At 45.0% G+C, this 27,655-nt stretch overlaps 1 long non-coding RNA gene across 6 annotated transcripts; it reads right to left on the bottom strand.

Annotated features, from left to right (window-relative positions):
• Window positions 1-277: 277 nt before the first annotated feature.
• LOC140476636 (uncharacterized) lies at window positions 278-27,655 on the bottom strand. 6 transcript variants are annotated; one of them, XR_011960565.1, is made up of 8 exons: window positions 27,585-27,655; window positions 26,839-26,945; window positions 23,726-23,808; window positions 21,893-21,992; window positions 20,100-20,185; window positions 5,024-5,141; window positions 1,558-1,686; window positions 278-1,014 (listed from the first exon to the last, which is right to left on the bottom strand). It is a non-coding gene; the product is annotated as an uncharacterized lncRNA (long non-coding RNA). The 6 variants fall into 6 exon arrangements; XR_011960563.1 differs by lacking the exon at window positions 20,100-20,185; XR_011960566.1 differs by lacking the exons at window positions 1,558-1,686; window positions 20,100-20,185.

Below are 27,655 nucleotides of genomic sequence, written 5' to 3'. Positions count from 1 at the left end.
TTGCATAATGATGATTTTGATGGTGGGAAGGTTGCTGTGCTCACATTTCTGGGTCGGAGAAATGGGGAAAAAGAACGCTTCACAGCTAACAGAACGAGAACTGAAAAGCAGTTAAATAAAACCAAAGGTTCAGACAGGGAGGGAATATTTCCCTGGAGTTTGAGTAGCTGGAAAGTGATGGTGTCCGGGAATAGACAGGATTTTGTTTTACAGGAGGTTGAAAGCTTTAAAACTGTTATATTCAGACAGTTTATTTTCTTTAATTTTATTTGCTGTGCAAAAAACTTTTACAACATTTTAAAGCCAAAATTTACAGACCTTGTGTTAAAGATAAATGTTAAATAAAATCCATCAAACCATCACTCACTGAAAACTGTTGTGGAAGTGCAATCTCCTGGAGAATCCCTGCCCACTTCTTCCTACCCGGGCTCCATGACTATATACATACCTGGAAGATAGCAGCAGGAAGAGACCATTCAGCCTTTCAATCCTGCTCCACCATTCAATAGGAAACAGCTGACCATCCAGCTCAGTCTCCTGTTCCTGCTGTGTTCCAATTCCCTTTCATGACTTTACCTCAAAGAACCATATCTAAGTCCTCCTTTGGCTTCACTGCCTTTTGTTCCAGTGACGTTGCGGTGTTACTGTGTGGGTGTAGGTGAGGTAATGTGATGGTGCTGCCTACTGGAGGATGCACTCAGCATCCCTCATCATCCTGCAGTGACATCAACTGGGTTTTAGCAACTAGAGATAGAAACCATTCCCAGGATATGGGCATCACTGGCTAATTTATTCCCCATCTCTAGTTACCCTTGAGAAGGTGGTAGTGAGCTGCTGTCTTGAACCATTCACAGTCCATTTGGCGCAGAGAGACCAACAATGCTGGGAGGGAGAGTATTTCAGGATTTTGGCCAAGTGATTCTCCATCTTTGCTTCTTCAAAAGCTGGTTAACTTAATCATGATCTGCACGTGATTTTGAGATTTCAGTCTGCAAACCTTCACCATCTAGCACCCTGTGTAAAGGAATATGTACAGGTTAGAAATTCAGAACAGACAATTCTAGTTTCTTTGGAATACCCATTTCCCCTTTCTTCCATCAAAGCTGTAACCCTCCAGCCCACTTACTCTCTCCCACCGCTCTCTCTCTGACTCTGCTACCCTGTAATGTACACCCTCCCCATTCTCATGGAGTAACTGATAAACAGATCCATGCCACCACTTCCCGTCCCTGGTTACACTCTGCACCCTTTCTGGGTTCACTTCCTTTCCTTTCAGTTGCTGCAAGTCAATAATGTAACAGCAGAATGAAACAAAAGGAAACAGAAAGGGAGGTGGCAGATCCTGGACAGAAGAGGAACCTTCAGTCTGGGAGAATGGGTCAGATTCTTCTTTGTTCCCCATTAGTTGATTCCCAGCAAGACAATGAATTGTGGATGGAGAGTGGTCCTTCATGGGTGTAGTGACACTTTGACCCCCCAACTGATCAATACTATAAGTAGATACATTCCTCCTCCAGCCAATCACAGTGTGAAATACTTTCCGCAAAGTATACTTACCCAAATCACATGCTCCAAAACCCACCCACATTCTGTGAATGTACAGTGCTGGTTTCCCCACACACGTGTGGTCCCTGCCTCAGGGATTGTGGGAGTTGTAGTCCCCATGAAGCCACTGGAGCCCTGTCTCTGGAAAGTGAATGAAAAGTGTGGGCTGGAGGGTGTTGTGTATAGGATCCCCATTCAGACACAGAACATATGGACTGTCACTGGGTTTTACTGAGACATCTGCTTCCACAACCTGATTTGCTGATCTAAGGAATATAGATTCAACCAACTGGGGCGTGGGGTTGTTAATAGGAGGAGCAGATTTTAAGCAGAGGTGGCTCAATGGTTAGCATTGCTGACTCTCAGCGTCAGGGACCTGGATTTGGTTCCAGCCTTAGGCGACTGTGTGGAGTTTACACGTTCTCCCAGTGTCTGTGCAGGCTTCCTCTGGGTGCTCCAGTTTCATCCCACAGTCCAAAGATGTCCAGGTTAAATGGATTGGCGATGCTAAATTGCCCACAGTGTCCATGCGTGTGCAGGTTAAGCCATTAACCATGGGAAATACAGGGACTGGGTGAGTCTGAATGGGATGCTCATCATAGTAGGGTAGGTGTGGACTCTATGGATGAATACCCTATTTCTGCACTATAGGGATTCTATTCTATTCTCATGAAGAAGGATGTACTTATCTCAATGTGCTGTGAATCTGCAGAATTCCCTATTCAAAATGCAGTGGATGCCAGGACAATGAGCAAATTTACTGAAGAGATAGAGATGTTGATTTTGCAATGAGTTGAAGGGTGAGAGAGAGCAGGCAGGAAAATCCAGCTGAGACCGATGTGAGCTCAATCATCACCGTATTAAATGGTGAAGCTGGCTAGAAGGGCTGCATTGCCTCTCCTGTGCCCAGTGCTCCTCTTACTGTAATAACTGGAAAGCTGAATCCAAAACTCACCACCTTCACCAAAGGAGATTTTCGGAAGCAATGGGATAGTCAGGTGGATTAACATTTCAAATTTAGATAGTAAGGAAGCGTGTGTGAGATAATGATCTTGCAATTTTAAACTGAGGTGAGTTAAAAATCACTCAACAGGTTATAGTCCAACAGGTTTAATTGGATCATGATGAAGGAGCAACGCTCCGAAATCTAGTGTGTTTCCAATTAAACCTGAAGGACTATAACCTGGTGTTGTGTGATTTTTAAATTTATACACCCCAGTCCAACATCGGCATCTCCAAATTATGTAAACTGAGGGGAGACAGTGATTTATGGTTTTAGACTGTGTAGTACATTCACATTGTCCACAATACTCTGTTGTGAATATCTATCCTGTGCTTTATTACAAAGCCAAGGTCTCTGACGATGAAAACCAAAACACCCAGGTAACATCGCCTCACCTTGTACTCTGATAAAAAGACTTGTGATAAGTCTGGTTGAATTTAGAATACAGTTGGAAAGCGGGAAGATTAAATCCAATCCCAAGATCCTGTGCTAAAACAAAGGAGACTACAATAAGATGAGGCAGGAGTTGGCTAATGTAGACTGGAAGCAAAGACAGTTGACAGACAGTGGAGGAATATCAAAGAATTTTTCAAACTGCTCAGCAAAAGTATATATCAGTGAAAAGGAAGGACTGTAGGAAAAGGAATAATCTGCTGTGGGTGGCTCAGGAAACAAGGGAGTCTATCAAATTGAAATAAAAAACATACAAATTGGCAAAGACCAAGGAGAATCTAGGAGATTAGAAAAACTTTAAAGATCAACAGCAAGCTAGATGGGATTGGGGGAGAAAAGTGATGAGTAGCTATCCCCAGGGCCGGAATAGCAGTTTACACTGCTAGAGGGGAACCTATTGTTTGGGGAACATATGGCCTCTGTAATTGTTGAAGCACTTAACTGTTACCATTGAGATAATCCTGATCAAGTTAAAAATCACAGCACACTCCAAAAGCTTGTACTTCCAAATAAACCTGTTGGACTATAACTTGGTGATGTGTGGTTTTTAACTTTGTCCACCCCGCTCCAACACCAGTTCTTCCACATCAGAATCCTGGCAGACAGCCCCACTGAAACTGAAGTGCCTGTCAGATACCTGACTGAGCCACAGGGGTATGGGGGAGGGGTATGTGGTTTAACCACATAATGTTGAGCTGAACTCGACTTTTAAACTGCCAATGCCATGGAGATAATATTGAGAGACAGCGTCCATTCAAAACCACAAACCACAAAGGTATAAGAATGGGAGTCTCACATCGGACAGGCGGGGAGTTACCTGATGCTGCCTGGAGGTGTTCTGCATGTACACTATCCAGGTAACTGCCATGTCTCATCAATAAAGACTCAAAGAAGACCTCTCAGAGTTCTGTGCCCAGTTATTCCTCTCCAGCAGAGTTCAGGAATATGAGCACACAGCAGTCAGTCTTCACAGTGGAGGATACGGAGAGCATGGCAGTAATGGATAAGGAGACTAAGGAAAGTGAGGACCAAGAAACAATCATTATCACAAAAGCGTTAAAGTTGGACAAGCTAATAGAGCTAAAGGTAGACAAGTCTCTTTGCCCTGAAGGAATACATCCCAGGATGCTACCAGAGATAGCGGGAGAAATAGAAAATATACTTGGAGTCAGAATCCTACAGCAGAGACAGGCCCTTTGGCCCAAACTGGTCCATGCCGGCCAGAATGTTCATCCACGCTAACCCCATTTCCCTGCACACTTGGCCCATCTGCTTCTGACCCTTTGCTATCCATGTATTTGTCCAAATGTCTTTTACATGTTGTTAATGTACCCACCAAACCACTTCCATTGGCAGCTCAGTCCATATACATACCACCCTCTGTGTAGAGCAGTTGCCCCTCAGGTTCCCTTTCATAATTTCTCCTCTAACTTTAAACTGATGGCCTCCACTCCTTGATTCCCGGGGAAAAAGACTGAGTGCATTCACCTTACCCAAGCCTCTCATGATCTTATACACGTCCAGTAAACATCCCCCCTCTGCTCTAAACAAAAAAAAATCTTCGTTTATCCAACCTCTCCGTGTAACTCAGACCCCTGAGACCTGGCATCATCCTTGTAAATTTCTTCTGCACCTTTTATAGTTTAATAACTAAAACCTACACTGCATTCATCACATTTCCTGTGTTTCCTGACGGCGTCGGAACTGACGTGACAACGCCAACGGATTACAATCAATGATCGAGAATTCACTCCTTTACAACAATCCTGTTTTCATAATATTTTCCATGCTGCAGGTATCCTTGTGTCTTTCTGGTTGCATGGTTAATTTAAAACCTGTCCTCATACAAAACCAATCTGTAGCTTAATTGTTCCTGGGAAATGTGCCATGTTTTTTCAGATTTTAAAAAGCAAATGAACTTTCTCTCCACAGTCACCGCGCTAACATGGACTTGGCTGTGTCTCGTATTTTTTTCCAGTCACACTGACATATGAAATATTCGCCCACGGACAGAATACACACCTTTCCTTCCACAAGAAAAGGCCAATGATATTCAAATCGGCACGGATCAAGTAACTATCAAAACTGAACATGGAGTTCAATTTGAATTTCTCATCCACAAATCCGCCCTTTCAGAACCCTACAGAGAAAACAAGTCACCACTGTTAATACAGGATGGAAATTCATAAGACAATTACAGTATTAAATTGCAGTTTCTTTCTTTCCCCCAAAGCTTTAATTCTCAGTCTCACATTTCTCTCTTCTGTGAACTGAAATCCAAACCAATCTCCTCACTCCTTCCCTCCAAACCCAGTTCTAACACTCTCTCCTCTCTTTGAATTCAGTTTCCTAGCTCCTGCCTGCAGACTAAGAACCAAAAAAAGGGGCAGCAAGATGGCACAGTAGTTAGCACTGTTGCCTCACAGCACTAGGGTACGAAATTCGATTCCAGCCTCGGGCTCATTCTCTCAGTGTCTGCTTGGGTTTCCTCTGAGTGCTCCAGTTTCTTCCCACAATCCAAAGACTGACAGTGCAAGTCAGGTGAATTAGCCATGGTAAATTACCCATAGTGTTAGGTGCTTTAGTCAGAGGGAAACGAGTCTGGGTGGGTTGCTCTTCAGAGGGTCGGTGTGGACTGGTTGGGCCGAAGGGCCTGTTTCCACACTGTAGGAAATCTAATCAAATCAGGAGTCCGACTCGGAGCCTCCCGGGGTGTTGATGAATCCTCCCCCCACCTCCCAGGGTTTCCTTCCTGGTCAGACGCACATTGATTTTTTTTCCCCCCCAATCTGGAACTTCTTACTCATTTCCCCCACTCTAACCTCTGATGAGAACCATCTTGCACACACTGGCCAAATCATATCTGAACTAAAATGAACCAAATTAGAACTCTAATTACAGGCCAACCCCTGTGTCTTTCCATAATATTCATGAATCTTCACAAGAGGTCAGATAACTTTCTGCAAAATGCTTCCCCATTGATACTTTGACCACTCGTCAGGATACCAGGGGAGGGGGCATTCCCCTGGATCCTGTTTTCAGAGGGAGGAAACTGCCAATGACAGGTTAACCTCACACACCCACAGCCTCCCTGGCACTGACCCACCCTGCACATACGCCAACAATTGGCCAGCACTGTGCCCGTGCACTGGTCTCCCCTCCTACAGAGGATGTCTCCAGATCACACAGGAGCCTCGGTGATTGACAGCAGCTGCTGCCCAATAGGGTGGAGGGGGCGGGACTGGAGGACTGAGACAATGGGATTGTAACCAATGAATGAATGTGGAGGACACTGGGGGATGGACAGGTCAGTGAGAGACAGGATCAGTGCAGCAGCAGGAGGGGATCCTGGACAAACTGAGCAATGGGAGAGTCTGACAGGAGAGAAACTACAGGAAGATTCTGTTTGGATGCTCAGGCAGGGACAGCTGGGAGACAGTATGGCCTGGTGGCTTGGACAGGTTTACTAATTACCTCTTCAAAGATGCTGTTACTCAACTCTGAACCCGATCCTCCTGGTCCAGAGGTAAGGACACTACCACCATTTCTTGGTGGGCTAGTGGAAAGGGAAGGTTTTCTCAATCTCACTCACATGGAAACTCCATGAGCTCCTCCCACTTACTGTCTAAGGTGGGGATGGAGGAGACAGAGCAGGTGGAGGGGTTAGGGATATAGGGACTGCCTTTCAAAAGGAACTCACCTGTGTTGGTGTTATTAACAAGACCCAGTACACAGTCACCAACACAAAGCTGGTGAACGTTATCCAGAATATTAACACCCATAACTGGGTGAAGCAGACCCCAATGTACAGAGTTAAGTCCTGGATATTAATGGCTGTGTGTGTGAGAAATCATGTCTCTGAACTTGAGTCAATTTTTTTGAAGTAACAACAAGAGGATTGATGAAGGCAAAGCGGTGGAAATGATCTACGTGGTTGTCAGTAAGGCGTTCAACAAGGTTCACCATGGGAGACTGGTTAGCAAGGTTAGATCTCATGGAATACAGAGAGAACTAGCCATTTGGATACAAAACTGGTTCAAAGGTAGAAGACAAAGGGTGTTGGTGGAAGGTTGCTTTTCAGATTGGAGACCTGTGACCAGTGGGGTGTCACAAAGGATCGGTGCTGGATCCACTAATTTTCATAATTTATATCAATGATTTGGATGTGAATATAGGAAGTAACGTTAGTAAGATGACACCAAAATTGGAGGTGTAGTGGACAGTGAAGAGGATTACCTCAGATTACAACAGGATCTTGATCAGATTGTTGAATGTGCTGAGGACTGGCAGATGGAGTTTAATTTAGATAAATGTCAGGTGCTGCATTTTAGAAAAGCAAATATTAGCAGGATGTATACACTTAATGGTAAGGTCCTCGGAGTGCTGTTGAACAAATAGACCTTGGAGTGCAGGTTCATAGCTCCTTGAAAGCAGAATCGCAGTTAGATAGCATAGTGAAGAAGGTTTTTAGTATGTTTTCCTCAGAGCTCTGAGTACAGGAGTTGGGAAGTCATAGGAGTTGGGAGTTGGGAGGTCATATTGCCGCTGTACAGGGCATTGGTTAGACCACGTTTGGAATATTCAGTGCAATTCTGGTCTCCTTCCTATCAAAACAATATTGTGAAACTTGAAAAGGGTCTGAAAAGAATTACAAGTATGTGGCCAGGGTTGGACGATTTGAGATACAGGTAGAGGCTGAATACACTGTTTTCCCTGGAGCGTCAGAGGTCGATGGGTGACCTTATAGAGGTTTATAAAATCAGTAGGGGCATGGATAGGGTCTTTTCCCTATGGTGGGGAGGAGGCATGGTGGGGGGTGGGAGACAGAGGGGGGAGACCGAGAGTGGAGCGTGACGGTTATTTTGTAGATTTACAACACAACCCTGTTCCTGCTTTCTCCCCATCCCCTTCAATCTCTCTGAAGGGCTCAGAACAATTGCACAGTCCCTCGAAAGTAGAGTTTCAGGGTGATCAAGTGCTGAAGGTTGCATTTGGGACGCTGACCTTTATTGGTCTGTGCACTTATCAATAAATGGACCTGGGTTCAATTCCACGGTCCTGGATTCATGTCTGTGACCACAGACACACCTGTCTCTGGCCCTGACTGCTGCAACCCCTGTCACTATAGCTGTGCCATTCTCCTTCCTCCAGTTCTGTGCAGCGGAGCTATTTGTGGTGTCATGAACCTGGCTGTTGCTGATTCCCCCTGAGAGTCCACCCCCCCCCCCCCCACCCCCCCAAAGCATCCCAAGCGGTACACAATATCTGTTTGAGAAGGGGAATGATCACTGGGGAGCCCTGCACTTCCTTCCTGAGCATTTTATTTGATCTGATAGTCACTCATTCCCTTTCTGCCTGTGTAACCCTCACCTGCAGTGTGACTAACTCACTAAACGTGCTGTTCATAACATTCTCAGTATTGCATATGCTCCACAGTAAGTCCACTCACAGCTCCAGGTCTGAAAAGCAGTTGCAGATGGACACACTTCCTGCACACATAGCCGTCAGGGACACTGAAAGCGTCCCTTATGTCCCACATTGTACAGGAGGAGCACACCACAGGTCTGAGGTCTCCTGTAACAATGTGTTTCTAGATTCAGCTAGTTACTCCCATTAAGAGAATTTAAATGAGCGAGAAACCTTCCTTCACTTCAAACATTTCCATTATAATCAAAAGCCCCAATCTTTACTTAAGCTGACATTTTATATTTTTAAAAACTCTTTAAAACAAACTCAGCAGGTTTCACTTACAAACTGGCTGTTCCCATTGGGACCATGTGAATTTCTGAATGGCCTGAACTAAAACTGAAGCTGAGGGTTTCACCTTCTCCCTGTCTCCCCTCGCTCTGTTTACAACCAACTCCAAAACACTCTCATTGAGCCAAGCAGCCCTCACAGTGCAGCCCTGTCAATTTCATTGCCTTCTCACACCTACACTGCCCTCAGCCTCCTGTACTGTTCCAATGCATCTCAATGGGAGCTGAGGAACTGCATCTTATCTTTCAATTCAGCCCTTTGTAATGCCAGAGTCAACGTAGACTTCAGCAGTTTCTGGATGAACAGATAATTGTCAGAATCTAGAACATTCCATGCGAAATGGTGTTGGAATTTGAGTCCATAAGGAATTTTAATGAGACGTTTGCAGTGAATTGAAAATAAGGAGTTTACAGGTTAACATCATGAAGTGGGTGACTGAGACAAAATCTGACATTTTCCACAAAGAGATGAGGTGTAATTTGGATAAATCTGTGCTCCCTCTCAGGGCAATATCTCCTTCCACAGCTGCAGGGTCCAGAACAGAGCACAAACGCAAAGGGTGATCCAACCACAAAATTTGAAGATCTTTCTGCTTTTTGCTCGAAAAAAAGATACTTTCCCACAGACAGAACAGACACATCTTTCTCCTTTCCAGAGTTAAATGTCAATGGCATCCAGATCCTGATGACCCTGCTAATGATAGAAAATTGCTTTTGAGATCCCTGTCTCAATTATTCTCAATTAATATTCTATAAAATGAATTCACAAAACAAAGCTCACAGTCAATGCAAGATGAATAGTGAAGGCAAACACTTCTCTTGGTATGTGTTTGGTGTGTAAATGCTCCTCTTCAAATCACCCAGCCCCCACCCAGGAAGACGACATGTCCATGTGCCTCGCTGTACCTTGCACCCAATAAAGATGGCGGCCATAACCCAGGACTTATCACTGCCTGAGGGCCACAGCCATTTTCCCATTTGCTGTAAATGTGGGACCAAGAGTTTCTAATTCAGGCCCAACTACATGTACAGAGTGTAATTAAACCCTCCTAGTCTAAACTGGATTCAACTCCCCTTTCCAGTTTCCTCCTCCTGCATACACCAAGGGTCATTCTAGGTCTAGTCACCCGTCCTCCAAACCGGGCAGCTGGGAAAATTAGAATTCCTACAGTGTGGTAACAGGCCATTTGGCCCAACAAGTCCACACCCACCCTCTGAAGAGTTTCTCAACCAAACTCATTCTCCAACCCTATTATTCTACATTTCCCCTGATTAATGCACCTAACCTATACATCCCTGAACACTACGGGAAATTTAGCTGGGCCAATTCACCTAACCTGAATATCTTTGGACTGCAGGAGATAGGGGTTAAAGAGTAAATAATAGGTGGGGATGGAGCATTTGGAAAGACAAAGGAGTGGATAACAATCTGGCTGGGGGGGGTGCATAACTGTTAATGGAGGGGACAGGAACCTGTGTCTGGCAGCATCTCAGTGGAGGTGCTGGAAATGGCAGCTGATGATCTACGTTCTGCTGAAAAACAGACCCTGAACTTCCAGTTGCCTGTTACTTTAACACACGAGTCTGTTCCCTGGCCAACATCTCTGTCTCATGCTTACTGCAGTGTTCCAGTGAAGCTTGATGCAAGCTGGCAGAACACTCCAGAAAAATAGCAAAACACCCCCCCCACCCCGTATTTCATGGACTGCAATTTGCCCTCCCATGTGGTCAACAATACTCTCCAGTCCATCTCCACCACTTCCCCCACCTCTGCCATTGAACCACACCTCTCCAACAGCAACAAATATAGAATCCCCCAGTTCTCACCTTCCACCCAGATACAATGCGTCATCCTTCTCCATTTACACCACCTACAATCAGATCCCACCAGAGATATATTTCCCTCTCCATTCCTTTCAGCATTCCACAGAGACCATTCCTTGTGAATTTGAAGTCAGATCCATGCTCCCCAACAACCCCACTCCCAGCCCCTTCACTTGCCAATGCAAGAGGTGTAAAACCTGTGACCACACCTCCTCCCTCACCTCCAAAGGACCCTTCCACATCCAGCAGAGATTTTCCTCCACATCCAAACACCTCACCTATTACGGCCTTTGCTTTCGACGTCGTCTCCTCTTCACTGGGGAGTCAGGACACCAACTTGCAGAATGTTTCAGGGAACATTTCTGCAATGTATGCACCAACCAACCCCACCATCCTGTGGCCGACCACTTCAACATCTCCACCCACTCCACCAAGGACATGAAAGTCCTGGGCCACCTCCACCACCAAATCCCAGCCACCGATGCCTGGAGGAAGAAACCTCATCTTCCACATTGGTACCCTTTAACCACAGAATCAAGGTTTCCTCATCTCTCCTCCCCTGCCTTATCCCAGATCCAACCCTCCAACTCGACACCACCCTCTTGAGCTGTCCCACCTGTCCATCTTCCTTTCCAATTATCCACTCCACCCTCTCTCCATTACCCTCCACCTACATCCACCCATTGCCTTGCTAGCTCCCTTCCCACCAATGCCACACACCAACGCCACGCTCTTATTTATTGCTCAGCCCTCTTACTACTCCCCCTCCCCAATCCTGGCATTCCCGATGAAAGGAATATGCCCAAAACGTCGATTCTCTTGCTCCTGAGATGCTGTCTGACCTGCTGTGCTTTTCCAGCGCCACACGTTAACGCAAGCTGGAAGAACAACACCTCATCTTCTACTTGGGGACCCTGCACCCCTCGAGCCCCAGTATCAAATTCAATAATTTTACGTCCTGAACTCTCCAATGTCCTAGCACCCTAGCCTCTTAACGCACACAGCAGGCCTTGGTTATTACAGCCTGCCATTACACACTACCTATGGTTAGTCACTAACAGTCTCCATAAACAGCTATTCACCCTCCCCCAGCCAGATCGTTATCCACTCCTTTGTCCAACTGCTCCTATCTCTCTCTTTGGACTCTATCACCACCTATCATTTACTCCTTAACTCCTACCTTCTGCATATAAACCGACATTTCTTTTCAGTAACATCAGTTCTAAGGAAGGGTCAGCAGATCCAAACATCAACTCTGATTTCACTTCACAGATGCTGCTGAGCTTTACCAGTACCTTTTGGTTATTGTGTGAGATTTACAGCATCCGCAGTTCTTTTGGTTCTAATTTACCCTGGAACTTCTAATTCAGGTCTAGCAGCCTAAAACCATGCGTTTATAAACCCGCCCAGTCCACAATAGCTCCATTTCTTCCCCAGACTTTGTAGTCTCTCCCACTCCCTTCACACTCACGAGGTCCCCCCTCACCGTGACACTGCGCCTGCACAGCTTATGGCCACGTGTTGGCTTGCTGGACCCACTCCAATTCACTCGAATTGGCTGGAGGATCACGCCAATTCTCCTATTGGTCTGAAGCTGCTGTCAATCACCCGGGCCCCATTGTGACATGAGTGGGCTCTTCCCAAGTGCATCAGATGCTGAGGGGTGACCTCATAGAGCTTTATAAGATCATGAGGAGTATGGATGGGAAAAATAGACAAGGTCTTTTCTCTGGGGTGGGGGAGTGTGGAACGAGAGGGTGTAGGTTTAAGGTGAGAGGGGGAAGATTTAAAAGGGACTCAAGAGGCAACTCTTTTCACACTGAGATTGCTGTGTATGGAATCTTCTGTTCAGAGAAGTGGTGGAGACTGGTACAATTACACCATTTGGCATCTGGATGGGTTTGTGAATAGGACGGGCGTAGAGGGATATGTGCCAAGTGTTTGCAAATGGGACTAGATTAGGTTGGGATATCTGGTCGGCATGGACCAGTTCGACCAAAGGGTCTAATTCCATGCTGCAGGTCTCTATGACTCTGCCCTGGGATGAGCTTCATCATTCACAGTGAATGGGGCAGTTACCGAGCACAGGGGTTTGGGGCTATTCAGCCCAAAAGGGTTGTACTCTCCCCTTCTGGAGATGGTGCCAGTCTATCCCAACTCACCTCCCATTTGTCTGTAGTCCTCCAAATCCTTCCTTAAAAAAGTTAAATTCCAAATTTGTTTTGACAATACCTACTGAATCTGCATCCAGCTGTCGGTCAAACTGTTCCAGATGCTCAGAATGTAGTGAGTAAAATAATCTTCACATTTTTAACCTGCATTATTTGCTAGTTACCTGAAGGTAGTTACTAAAAATTGTGATGTTAATAATTTCTCCCTCTGTCTCTCTGTAAATTAAATATCCTGGAAACAAATCTGCTCCTGGTCGAAATCACTGCTTATCCTTCTCAGCTCCAAGGAGAATTATCTGAACTTCTGCTAACTCTCCATAAAAGAGAAACCCATCTTAATTTTAGTAGCGCCATAAAGATGTACAGCAGAGAAACAGACCCTTCGATCCAACTTGTCCATGCTGACCAGATATCCTAAATTAATCCCATCCCATATGCCAGCTCTTGGCCTATATCCTTCTAAACTTTTGCTAATCACATACCATCTCAAAGGCATAATTGGGTAATTGTACCAGCCTCCACACTTCCTCTGGCAGCTCGTTCCATACACGTACCATGTTTAGCTAGAAACATTGCTCCTTAGATCCCTTTTAAATCTTTTCCCACACACATGAAGCCTGTGCCCCCAAGCTTTGGACTCACATATCCTGGGAATAAGACCCTGGGATTTCACCCTATCCATGCCCCTCACAATTGTATCCGATGCTCCAGGGAAAACAGCCCCAGCCTATTCAGCCTCTAACTATAGAGCTTGAACCCTCAACCCTGGCAACATCTTTGCGGATCTTTACTGAACCCTTTCAAGTTTCACAATATCATTCCGATAGCAGGGAGACCAGGACTGAAAGCAGAATTCCAGAAGTGGCTGAATCAATGTGCTGTGCAGCCGCAAAATGGCGTCCCAACTCCACTACTCAATGCACTGACCAGTAAAGGCAAGTACACCAAACACCTTCTTCACTTCTCTGCCTATGATTCCACTTTCAAGGAATTATGAACCTGCATTTCAAGGTCTCTTTGTTCAGCAACATTCCCCAGGACCTTCACATTAAGTGTATAATTCCTGCCCTCATTTGCTTTTCCAAAATGGAGCACCTCACATTTATCTGAAATAAACTCAATCTGATAATCCTCAGCCCATTTGATTGAAGTCCCAATGTACTCTGAGGTAACCTTCTTCACTGTCCAGTGCACCTCCAATTTTGATGTCTATTGAAAACCCACTAACTATACCTCATATATTCACATAGAAATCATTGATGTAAATGATGAAAAGCAGTGGACCCAACACCGATCCTTATACCATATTGCTCATCACAGGCCTCCAGTCCGAAAAGCACTACCCTCCGTCTCCAACCTTCCAGCCAATTTGTATTCAAATAGTTGGCTCTCTCAGTATCCCATGGTGTCTAACTCGTTAATCAGCCTGTTATGTGGAACCTTTTTGAGTGTCTTTCTGAAGTCCAAGTTAGTGTACAAAGCCATGCTGACTATCCCTAATCACTTCTTACCTTTCCAATTACATATAAACCTGTCCTTTAGAATTCCTTCAAACACCTTGTCTGCCACTAACCTCAGGCTCACCAGTGGATTGTTCACTGGCCTTTCCTCATCACCTTTCTCAAATAATGGCGCCCGTCTTGCAGCACCTCACCTGTGGCTATTGGTGATAGAAATATCTCAACGAGGGGCCCGGCAATCACTTCCCTAACTTCCCACAAAGATTTGGGATACACCTGATCAGGTCCCACAGATTTAGTCAGCTTTATGTATAAGACATCCAGTACAACCTCCTCTGTAATATGGACAGTTGTCAAGTTATCACTATTTATTTCTCCAAAGTCTCCAGCTTCCATACCCTCTTTCAGTAAAAGCGGACATGAAATCCTCGGATAGTATCTCTCCCACCTTCTGTGGTTCCACAGACAGTCTTGTTGATCTTTGAGGGTCCCTATTCTCTGCCTGGTTACTCTTTTGTCCTTCGTGTTTTGTAGAATCTCTTTGGATTGTCCTTAAACCTCTTTCCCCCAAAGCTCTCATGTATCCTTTTTGCCCTCCTGTTTTCCCTCAAGTTTACTCCTACTGCCCCTATACTCCGAGGGATTCACTCAAACCCACCTGTCTGTACCTGCCATATCCCTCCATCTTTTTGACCAGACCCTCAATTTTTCTAGACACACAGCATTCTCTATACCTACCAGATTTGGCCTTAACAGGAACATACTGTCTATGTACTCTTGTTGTCTCATTTTCACAGGCCTATGGAGTCAATGGCAGATGAGGACATGGAAACTGACATTCTCAGTAAAGAGGTAGTGTTGGGAAAGATAACAGCCCAAAGGTATATGGGTCTCCTGGCCGTGATGGAATGCATCCCAGGGACTAAAAGAGATGGTGAAGAGTCTATTGACCTTCCTTGCTAGAGGGATGGTTATGCTGCAGCTGTACAGGGTGCTGGTGAGGCCGCACCTGGAGTACTGTGTACAGGTTTGGTCCCCTTACATTAGCAAAGATGTACTGACACTGGAGGGGGTGCAGAGGAGGGTCACGAGTTTGAGTCGGGAGTTGAGAGGGTTGGTGTATGTGGAGAGACTGAATAGACTGGGACTATACTTGTTGGAATTTAGAAGAATGGGAGGCTGCATTGGAAAAAATAAAATTAAGAAGGGAATAGATAAGATAGAAGAAGGGAGGTTATTTCCATTGGGGGGCAGATCAGCCTCGAGAGCATAGCGTCAAAATAAGGGGGTATCTGATTTAGGACAGAGTTGAGGAGGAACTTCTTCAGCTAAATGGTTATGAATCTGTGGAATTCCCTGCTGAGTGTAGCAGTTGACGTTATCAACTTGAATGTCTTCAAGATTTGTGAACAGGAAAGGACTTAAGGATTATGGTGAGAGAGCAGGAATGTGGAGCTGAGGCCATGAAAAGATCAGCCCTGATCTTATTGAATGGCAGAGCAGGCTTGAGGGGCCAGATGGCCTACTCCTGCTCCTATTCCTTATGTTCTTACGTTCCCACTTTCCAGCTGTCCCTTTACCTGGGGGTTGCAAAGAAATATTGAAAGTTCTCGCCTTGTACCATCAAAATTCACCTTTGTCCAATTTTGAACACCAACGTTTAGATCTGGTCAAGTGTGGAAGCAGGCCATTCGGCCCATCACATCCACACTGACCCTCAGAGCCTCCTATCTTACCCCTGTAACACTGCATTTCCCATGGCCAATCCACCTAGCCTGACATCCCTGAACACTGTAGGCAATTTCACATGGCCAATCTACCCAACCTGCACATCCCTGAACAATATGGGCAATTCAGCCTGGATTATCCACCCAACCTGCACACCTTTGGACTGTGGGAAGAAACCAGAGCACCCAGACGAAACCCACACAGACAACCTCAATAAGGTGATCATCCTGTTATTTCTTAGTTCCACCCAAGTAATTTCACCGGGTGAACTCCCATGAATATTCTCCCTAAGTACAACAATAATGTTATCCCTCATCAAAAACACCATTCCACCTTCTCTCTTATCCCCCTTTCTATCCTTCCTCTTACATCTATTCCCTGGAACATTAAGCTACCTGTCCTGTCCAACCTAAACCACGTTTCTGTAACACCCACTATAATCCAGTCCCATGTTCAAGACCATATCTTAAACTCATCTGCTTTCCCTGTCAAACCTCTTGCATTGACATAAATGCAGTGCAGTGCTATCAAAAGGAGAGACTGATGGGATGGCCCTGTTGGTGAGGGATGACGTTCAGCCCCTTGTGAAGTGGGAGACACAGAATCAGGAGATGTAGTCAAATTGGAGGGTAGCTAATGTTGTCCCACTTTCCAAGAAAGGTGGGAGAGAGAAAACAAGGAATTATAGACCGGTTAGCCTGATGTCAGTGGTGAGAAAGATGCTGGAGTCAATTACAAAAGATGAAATTATGGCTCATTTGGATAGTAGTAATAGGATTCGTCAGAGTCAGCATGGATTTACAAAGGAGAATATACTGACTTGGATTGAAAATTGGCTGGCTGACAGGAAGCAAAGAGTAGCGATAAACGCTTCCTTTCGGAATGGCAGGCAGTGACTATTGGGGTACCACAAGATTCGGTGCTGGGACCGCAGCTGTTTACAATATACTTTAATAATATAGATGAACACATTAAAAGTAATATTAGCAAATTTGCTGATGACACAAAGCTGGGTGGCAGGGTGAAATGTGAGGAGGATGTTATGAGAATACAGGTTAACTTGGACAGGCTAGGTGAGTGGATGGATACATAGCAGATGCAGTTTAATGTGGATAAATGTGTGGTTATCCACTTTGGAGGCAAGAACAGGAAGGCAGATTACTATCTAAAAGGAGTCAAGTTTGGTAAAAGGGAAGTACACCGAGATCTAGGTGTTCTTGTACATCAGTCAATGAAAGCCAGCATGCAGGTACAGCAGGTAGTGAAGAAAGCTCACTGCATGCTGGCCATCATAATAAGAGGAATTGAGTATAGGAGCAAAGAGGTCCTTCTGCAGCTGTACAGGGCCCTGGTAAGACCGTACCTGGAGTATTGTGTGCAGTTTTGGTCTCCACATTTGAGGAAGAGCATTGTGGCTATTGAGGGAGTGTTGGGTAGGTTCACGAGGTCAATTCCCGGAATGGCAGAATGATCATATGTTGAAAGATTGCAGCGACTGAGCTTGTATTCACTCGAATTTAGAAGAATGAGAGGGGATCTGTTTGAGACCTACAAGATTATTAAAGGGTTGGACACTCTGGAGTCAGGAAGCATGTTTCCATGGATGGGGGAGTCCAGAACCAGAGGACACAGTTTAAAAATAAGGGAGAGGCCATTTAAAACAGAGTTGAGGAGAAACGTCTTCACCCAGAGAGTAGTGGACACAGGGAATGCTCTGCTCCAGAAGGCAGTGGAGGCCAAGTCTCTGGTTACTTTCAAGAAAGAGATGGATAGAGCTGTTAAAGATAATGGAATCAAGTGTCACGGAGATAAGGCAGGAACAGGATACTGATTGTGGATGATCAGCCATGATCATAATGAATGGTGGTGCTTACTCAAAGGGCAGAATGGCCTATTCCTGCACCTATTGTCTATTGTACCTTGTCAGTCCTACCTCATTCTGTGCCTTGCCCTTGCCTGCCTTCTCGCATCAGGACTTCATCCTTTTCTCTTATGTCATTGATCCCAATGTACAGCGACCTCCCACTGATCATTCTCCCCTTTCAGAATATTCTGTACCCTCAGAGCCATCCTTCATCTAGACAGTAGGGAGGGATCACCCCATTCTGATTTCTCACTGTTAGCTACAGAAACTGCAGTCTGTGCTGCAGACCAGAGAGCCCCCTATCACCATCGATCACGTGGAACCTGATATACCTCACATTACACTAGTAACTTGGCTGTCAGTGCGATATTCCCCTGAGAGTCTATGACCCCCGATGCTTTCCAAAACAGTATACTTGTTTGAGAAGGAAATAACCACAGGAGACTCCTGCACTACTTGCCCTCCACTCCTCCCTTTCTGAGAGGAAACCCATCTACCCAACTGGATCAGCAGTTTTCCTACCTTTCTGAAACTGCCACCTATCACACCCCCCGGCTCCTGTAAAGTCTTCATTACCTTTAACCATCGCTCCATCTGATCCATGAAATCCTACAGGATTTGCATCCTCACTTCCTGCAGACAATCAGGATCACAAACTTTCCTTAATCTCCTAAATACAACTGGAAGAGCACATCACTGTATGAATGGCCATCTCTGCACCTTAACAGTCCACAGACCCAGAAAAAGGCACACGGTCTTACAGCTTTACAAAACACTACTCTAGAATAAATTAGTACCAATATTTTATATTAAAAAACTGAATCAAAGTATCATAAGATGTGTATTTAAAGATATAAACCGTCGCCCTACTGAATGTTGTACCTTTACTAAAATAAAACAGACTAAGATTTACCTTTGAAGAGACCGAAACCGACTGAGCTGTGAGTCACAGATGAACAGCACTAAACAGAACCTTCGGTCAAATTTGTCCATGCTGACCAGATATCCGAACCTAATCTTATCCCTCTTGCCAGCACCTGGGCCATATCCCTCTAAATCTTTCCTATTCATGTCAAGTATCCAAATGCCTTTAAAATGCTATAATTGTCAGCCTCCACCACTTCTTCTGGCAGCTTATTCCATACATGCACCACTCTATGCGTGAAAAAGTTGCTCCTTAGTTCCCTTTTATATCTTTCCCCTCTCACCCTCAACCTATGCTCTCTATTTCTGGACTCTCCTACTCAGGGAAAAGACCTTGTCTGTTTACCCTATCCATGCTACTAATGATTTTATAAACCTCTACGGAGGTCACCCCTCAGCCTCTGATGCTCCAGGGAAAGAAAGCCCCAGCCTTTTTGCTCTCGTCCTGCAGCTCAAACCTTCCAACCCTGGCAATATCCTTGTAAATCTTTTTTGAACCCTTTCAAGTTTCACAACATTCTTCCGATTGATGGAGAACAGAATTGCACACAATACTCCAAAAGAGGCCTAACCAATGTCCTGTACATGACCTTCCAACTTCTATATTCAATGCTCTGATCAATAAAGGAATGTATTCCAAACACCTTTTTCAATATCCTATCTACCTGCAACTCTACATTCAAGGAAATATGAACCTGCACTGCAAGATATCTTTGTTCATCAACACTATCTAGGAATTTGCCACGAAGTTATCAGTCCTGTTAAGATTTGCTTTTCTAGAATGCAGCACGTCACATTTATCTGAATTAAACTCCATCTGCCACTTCTCACCCATCTGAACAACATCCTGTTGTAATTGGAGGTAACCCTCTTCGCTGTCAATGATACCTCCAATTTTGGTGTCATCTGCCAACTTACTAACGATACCTCCTATGCTCATATCTAAATCATATATATAAACGACGAAAAGTAGTCGACCCAGCACCGATCCTTGCGGCACTCCACTGGTCACATGTCTCCAATCTGAAAAACAACCCTCCACCACCACCCTGCCTTCTACATTTGTGCCAGTTCTGTATCCAAACGGCTAGTTCTCCCTATATTCCATGAGATCTAACCTTGCTAACCAGTCTTCCATGGGGAACCTTGTCGAGCGCCTTACTGAATTCCACAGATCATATCCACCTCTCTGCCCTCATCAATCCTCTTTGATACATCTTCAAATAACTCAATCAATTTTGTGAGACATGATTTTCCACACACATAGTAATGCTGACTATCACTAATCAGTCCTTGCTTTTCAGAATACACGCGCATCTTGTTCCTCAGGATTCCCTCCAACAACTTGCCCAGCATCAATGTCAGGCTCACCGGACGATAGTTCCCTGGCTTGTCCTTATCACCTTTCTGAAATAGCGGCACCACGTTAACCAACATCTCGCCTTTCGCCATCTCACCTGTGATAATCGATGATACAAATATCTCAGCAAGAGGCCCAGCAAGCATATTCCCAGCTTCCCACAGAGTTCTAGGGTACACCTAATCAGGTGCTGGGGATTAACTAAGCTTTACGGGTTACAAGACACCCAGCACGTCCTCCTCTGTAAGCTGGATATTTTCAACATGTCGACATCTACTTCCCCAAATTCTATATTGCCCTTGTCCTTCTCCACAGTACTAACTGAATGTTTTGCATCAGTGTTTATCTCTCCCATCTCCTGCAGCTCCACGGCGTAGGCTGCCTTGCTGATCTTTGAGGAGCCCTATTCTCTCGAGTTACCCTTTTGTTCTTAATGTATTTATAAAGACCCTTGGGATTATTCATAACCCTTTGCCAAAGCTATCTCATGTCCCCTTTTTGCCCTCCTGATTTCCCTCTTAAGTATACTCCTACTGTCTTTAATGCTCAGGGTTTTTTGGGATTTCTGGATTGGAATAAATGTAAAATATTACATCTTGATGAAACAAACGAGGGCAGACTTACACTAATTAAAGACAGGGCCTCGAGTAGTGATATGGAACAAAGAGGCCGAGGGGTTCGGGCCTTTCAAGTCTGTGTCACATGTAGACAGGGTCGTTAGGAAGGTGCTTAGCACACTTGCCTTCATTGCTCAGACCTTTGGAGTACAAGAGTTGGGACGTTATTTTGGATGTTGGGAAGGCCTTTTCTGGAATTCTGTGTCCAGTTCTGGTCATGCTGATATTGGGAGGACATTATGTAGCTGGAGCGGATTGAGAAGAGATTTACCAGGATGTTGATGGGAATGGATAGTTTGAATTATAAGCAGAGGCTGGATAGGCTGCGACTTCTTTCACTGGCGCGCAGGAAGCTGAGACGTTTCTCAAATCATGGAGGGTTGGTATCAGTAATGTGAACAGCAGGTGTCCTTTCCAGGATGGGACGCGATTCAAGATTGGGTACATACCTTTTAAGGTGACAGCAGAACGGCTTTAAAAAGGCGTTTGGGTTTTTTTATTTTTGTTCAGATAATGGTTTGTGTGTGGAATGAACTATCAGAGGAAGTGGTAGTTGTGAATCAAATTACAATTTTAGGGTGGCACAGTGGCTCAGTGATTAACACTGCTGCCATGGCCCCAGGTTCGATTCCAGCTTTGGACAAATGTCTCTGTGGGACTTGCACATTCTCCCAGTGTCTGCATGGGTTTCTTCCAGGTGCTCCAGTTTCCTCCCTAATGACAGCGCAGCCCTATGGTCTGGTAGGACAATGCTGCCTTTACCTTTTACACAGTGATGCCACTGTGTCTCTGAGATGGGGATTGGGAATGCCGAAGGTAGTGGATGGGACACCACTCAGGCACAGTGCTTTGTCCTGGAGGATGTTCACTTTCTTTAATAGTGTTGGGGGCTGCACTGATGCAGGCAAGTGGAGAATGTTCCAACAAAATCCTGAAATGTACCTTATAGACAGCAAACAGACATTGGGGAATCAGGGGTTTGGGGAAACTGAGGTGTTCTCCTTGTAGCAAAGGAAATTGAGGGGAGCTGTGACAGAGGGGTTTAGAAAAGTTACACATTATAATAATAAACCTTACACCCATCAGCTCATTATACAAGGATTACAGGACACACATTAAAGGTTTGGGAAGATTCAAAGGAGAACTTTTATGCAGCAAATGGGATTCAGATGGAATACAATACTCACACACAATGTGAATTTCCAGGTCTTGATGAATTGACTAATTCAATCAGAGTTCGGTGTTACAATGACTGAGATTACCATCTGAATGTCCACCTGTAGTATCCTGTAATACAAGTTTATAAAATCCATCACTGTCAGTTCAGGTTAGAAACTCGCACCTCCTGGCCCAGGATGACTGGACACATTATCCGTTGTGGAGGTCAGCAGTCAGTTCAGGGGGAAATCTATGTGGGTTTCTAGGAGTTTTCACCATGGGACTTCATGTGACTGAACAGGGCAGATCTTTGACACGTGGGACAGAATATTCCACGAGGCAGTGAGATGTGGAGAGCAGGATTTGTTTCCTTTTTTCTTCTGTGCTGCTGCTGTGCCTCATCAATAAGACATGGGGAGTGAAAGGCTCATGCAGCTTGATGGGCAAGTTACCTCCATTCTGACCAATGGGCAGCAAGATCCTCCTATAGAGTATCTCTAAAAACAGAGCAACTCTGCATGCTTCCCACTGCCCGGGACTCCCAGTAAATGTTTAGAAGAATTGGGGGGTGGTGGGGGAACTCCTAGAAAAGGCATAATTGTAAAGTTCTAAGAGGATTGTGAAGAGTGAGAGATGCACAGGAGAAGGGGGAACAAGTTGTCAGATGGAGTATAATTTGGGAAAATGGGAAGTTGGTCGTGTTGGAGGAGATAATAATAATAAAAAAAAAAGAGTGCTATTTCCATGGTGGAAACTGAAGAAAGCTACACCACAAAGGGACCAGGGGGTAATTGTGCAGGAAACACTGAAAGCTAGCAGGTTCTGGGTCAATCACGGAATCAAGGGTTCTGTTTCAGATTCATCAAGTTTAGGGCAACACCGACACGGGTAAGGGGTTTCAGTAGCAATGGAGCTGGGGTGAGGTGGAGACAAGCAACGTTTTAGAGATTGGAATTCCTGGTGTTTGTGATTGTGTAGATGTCTGATCAGAAGGTCACCTTGGGGTTACAGATATGACAGCATTGTTATGAAGAGTCTAGTTCTGTCTCAGACTGCACCCAGTGAGAGGGAGGGACTCAGCAGTAAGGGAAAGGAATTTGTAATAGCAACTGAAGGTAATGGGTTTAACCGTAACAATGTTTCTTTGGAGGAAATTGCAGTTAATCGAGTAGTGGGAATGTGATAAGCAGTTTGGTAACTGAGTAACAGTGGAGCAATGGAGAGGGATGCTGGGGAGGGAGAGCTGGACATCGTCAGTGTACATGTGAAACCTCACACTGTCCTTTTGGACGATGTCACCTCCTGCAAGTGCGGAGGTGAGAAACAGGAGGGACCAAGGATAGATCCTTGAGGGACACCAAATACAAGGAATTCAGAAAGGAAAAGGAGAGTGGAGATGGAGCAGGATTTACAAATGATGGTGAGATCAAATGTTATTTTTTTTTTTTGCAGAATGGATGAGAAGGACATAACCAGAAAAGACAGACAGAACAAGGAACAATACCTGTGAATTGGGGAGGGGGAGTGATGAGGAGGAAACAGAGTTGGAATGCCTGTAGTTTAGCGAGACTAGTAAAAGATCAAGGTGAGCTCTGATAAGGCTTGACAAGAGACTGGAGAAAGATGTAAGTTTGGGACAAAAATCAGGAACACCATGTGAGGCAGTTTGTCTCAGTGGACTAGTGGGAGGGAGAGAAGCAGCAGAGGTAGCTGATCGGATTGTCTCAGTCTTAGTGACAGAGAAACTCAATGTGCTCCTTGCTCTTGTTGTTGGAGGGAAGGATGAAGGAGACAGGATGATGAACAGTGTTTTACAAAGAAATAAAACCTGGGTTAGTGATATTTAAAATAAGTGAACAAACCTAATGTATTTAACTTTTATCCAGAATATTAAAATGTACAACTGAAGTCCTTGTTCGAATCCCAGCTCGGCAGATGGTAGAATCTGAATTCAAGAAAAAATAACAAATTAGGAATCTCCTGATCTCCATGGAACCATTGTCAATGGCGAAAAAAGTCCTGCCAACCTGACAGTTGGCCAACAAGCTGCTCACTGTATTAATCACTGCAAAATCTCAACAAAGGAATGAAACTGGATGTACCACTTGGCATCTAACAAGTCATTAGAAAATACAACCACAGAATCAGCCCTCTCGACTCTGCAACATCCTGCTCACTAACATCTGGTTTTTTTGTGCCAAAACGTGGCGAGTTGTCTCACAGACTAGTCAAGGAACAGCCTGACATAGTCATACTCACAGAGTAATCCCTTACAGATAATGGCTAGACACCACCATCACCATCTCGGCCTTTTCTCGTTGGAACGGCGAAGGATGAGGGGTGACTTGATAGAGGTTTATAAGATGATCAGAGGAATAGATAGAGTAGACAGTCAGAAACTTTTTCCCCGGGTACGACAGAGTGTTACAAGGGGACATAAATTTAAGGTGAAGGGTGGAAGGTATAGGGGAGATGTCAGGGGTGGGTTCTTTACCCAGAGAGTGGTGGGGGCATGGAATGCGCTGCCCGAGGGATTGGTAGAGTCAGATTCATTGGCGACCTTTAAGCGGCATTTGGATAGGTACATGGATGGGTGCTTAATCTAGGATAGAAGTTCGGCACAACATCGTGGGCCGAAGGGCCTGTTCTGTGCTGTATTGTTCTATGTTCTATCCCTAGATAGAGAGAGTGATGATGGAAAAGCACAACAGGTCAGGCAGCATCCAAGGAGCAGGAGAATCGATGTTTCGAGTCTAAGCCCTTCATCAGCCTGACCTGCTGTTCATTTCCAGCACCAGACTCTCGATTCTGATCTCCAGCATCTGCAGTCTTCACTTTCTCCTGAAATCTCTGGATATGTCCTGTCCCACCAGCAGGACAGACCAGGCAGAGGTGATGGCACAGCAGTGTACACACAGGAACCATTTGCCCTGGGAGTACTCAGCATTGACTTTGGACACCAGAAGTCTCATGGCTCCTGCTGATTACCACGTACCGTGCTCCCACAGCTGATAAATCAGTGCTCCTCCTCGTTGAACAACACTTGGAGGAAGCACTGAGTCAATAAAATGGTGACAAGCCTACTCTGGGTACAGGATTTCAATGTCCTCTACCAAGAGCAGCTCAGCAGCAGGATTACTGACTGAGCTGGTCGGGTCCTCAAGGACATAGCTGCTCAACTGGGTTTGCAGCAGGCGGTAACGGAACCAGCAAGAGGGAAAAACATACTAGATCTTATCAATATGAACCTACCAGCTGCAAATGCATCTGTCCATGACAGTATTGGTAAGATCAACCATCCCACAGTCTTTTTGGAGACAAAGCCTCACCCTAAAGTTGGCAGAAACCTCCATTGTGCCGAGTGGTACCATCACCGTGCTAAATGGGACGATATGTAGGAACTCAAACTGGATCTCCCTGAGGCACTGTGGGATAACACCAGCAGCAGAACGGTACTCCAGCACAATCTGTAATCTCATGGGTTTGTACATCCCGCACTCACCCAACACAATGGACAGGAAAGGACGGCATGCCATGAGCAGCACCAGGCATACCTAAAAATGAAGTGCCAACCTAATGAAGCTACCAAGCAGGACTATCTGCATATCAAACAGCATCAGCAGCAAGCAACAGAGCTAAGTAATCCCAACAATCAATGGATCAGATCAGAGCTCTGCAGTTCTGCCACATCCAGTTGTGAATGGTCATGGACAATTAAACAACTCATTGCAGGAAGCACCACAGATATTCCCACCCTTACTGATGGAGGGATTTCATACATCCATGCAAACGATAAGATGACAGTATTTGCAGCAATTTTCAGCCAGATGCAAAGTGGGATGATCCATCTCAGCCTTCTCCAGTGGTTCCTAACGTTACAGATGTAAGCTTTAAGCCAGTTCAATTTGGTTCGAACAATATTGAGAAATGTTTAAGTAGTGTAAAGGCTATGGGTCCTGCTAACATTCTGGCAATAATACTGATAGCTTGTGCTCCAGAACTTGCCACCCACCAAGCCACGTACCGCTCCAGCACTGGCATCGACCGACAATGTGAAACATTACCCAGACATGTTCAACACAAAAACACAGGGCAAATCCAACCCAGGAAATTTCCCTCTGTCAGTCCAAACTCGATCAGCAGTAAAGTGATGGAAGTATTCATCAATAGGGCTATCAAGCAGCAGCTGCTCAGCAACATCCAGCTGAGTGACACTCATTTTAGGCTCCATCATGGCCACTCAGATCCCTATTGTGTTACCGCCCTGATTCACAACCTGACAACCAGCTGAATCCCAGAGGTGAGATGAGAGTGACAGCCCAGTCCCACTCCAACACCACTATTTCTAGCTGATTCCACCCTCAACTCAGCTCATACACTGAAACTCTCGTACATCGTGTGTTATCTCCAGACTTAATTATCCAAACACACTCCTGGCCAGCCTCCCAAATTCAACTTCCCTGTAATCTCAAGAAAAAAGAAAAGCTCTATCGCCCACATGCTCAATTCTCCCCAAACATGTTCATCCATCAAAAGGCTCATATTCATAAGCGACAACAATTTAAAATTCTCATTCTTGATTTGATTCCTGGCTGTGATCATCCCTAGCTCCCTGCACCACACATCTTGTGAGACCTCAACAACCCATTTTCTTTGAGACTCCCAACGATTTGTTAATTCATTACTTCAACTGTGTGGCTGATTCTACAGTTGCTAAAGCAACATGGTCTGGAATTTGCAGACAAAACCTCACAGGTCTGCTTTCCACCTTTAAGACATCCCTCAAAACCTGCTTTTTGGCAATGCTTTTGATCACCTGACCTAATATCTCCATCTCTGGCCTTATATCTAAACTCTCAATAGTATTTTTGTGAAATTATAAGCATGATAATAAAACTACAAACTGTTCTTGATTTGGACATTATCTTCAAATAATCAAATGTTGCTGTAATGAATAATCTGCTATGTCTCTTACCCAACCACATTGTAGGAGCACCTTCACCACACAAACTGCAGCTGTACAAGAAAGTCAAACATCACCCTCTCCACAGGCAACAGGGCTTTGCCATTAATCACTGGTATCTGTGGAAGGAGAAACACAGTTGATGTTTCAGGGAGTGCAAAATGGATTACAGGGAATGAAAATGGTGCAGAATTTGATAGTCAGAAATGGAAGGAACATACACTTGCTTATTGGAAAAAAAGAATTCTTGACTGTCAAAAATATTCAAGAAAAAAGTAATCTGATCAGAGAGCAGAACATGGTCAGGGGCTGGGCCGCAGTGAAAAACTCATTTACAAAGGGTCTATAAAAGTAATAATACAGGAGTAAACAGACCAAAAATACACCCATGTTTCGAGAGTGAGGAAGCTAGATATTGACAAAGTGGTTATGAGGGAGCCCAGAGGTGAATCAGAGCAGGATTGGCTGCTGTGATCACAATGACTCGATACTAGAGACAGGCTGCACATGCGCCTTGCTGCACCTTGCCCCCTACAAAGATGGCGGCTCCGCACGTGTCCAGTTAATCGTTGTCCCGAATAAAGATGGCGGCGCTCACTCAGGCCTGCAGCCGCGCCGAGGCTATGCCCCATTTACTGCAAACATGGTATTGGGACGTTCAAATTTGTGTGTTCCGACGTGCACAATTTGTTTGTAAAACCTCTCCGCTCATAGCATCACAGTTTTTCTCCCATTTCCCTGTTTATTTCTTTCCTTACCGTATCCTTTCTCTCCATAACTTCCCGAACATTTATGACGACGACACTGCGCCGCGCGCGAGGGTGATCAC

This window comes from Chiloscyllium punctatum, chromosome 4, assembly GCF_047496795.1.
Source record: "Chiloscyllium punctatum isolate Juve2018m chromosome 4, sChiPun1.3, whole genome shotgun sequence".
In the NCBI taxonomy this organism is placed as follows: domain Eukaryota; kingdom Metazoa; phylum Chordata; class Chondrichthyes; order Orectolobiformes; family Hemiscylliidae; genus Chiloscyllium; species Chiloscyllium punctatum.
Note: the sequence above shows the minus strand (reverse complement) of the source record. Positions and strands in the feature narration are given on the sequence as shown.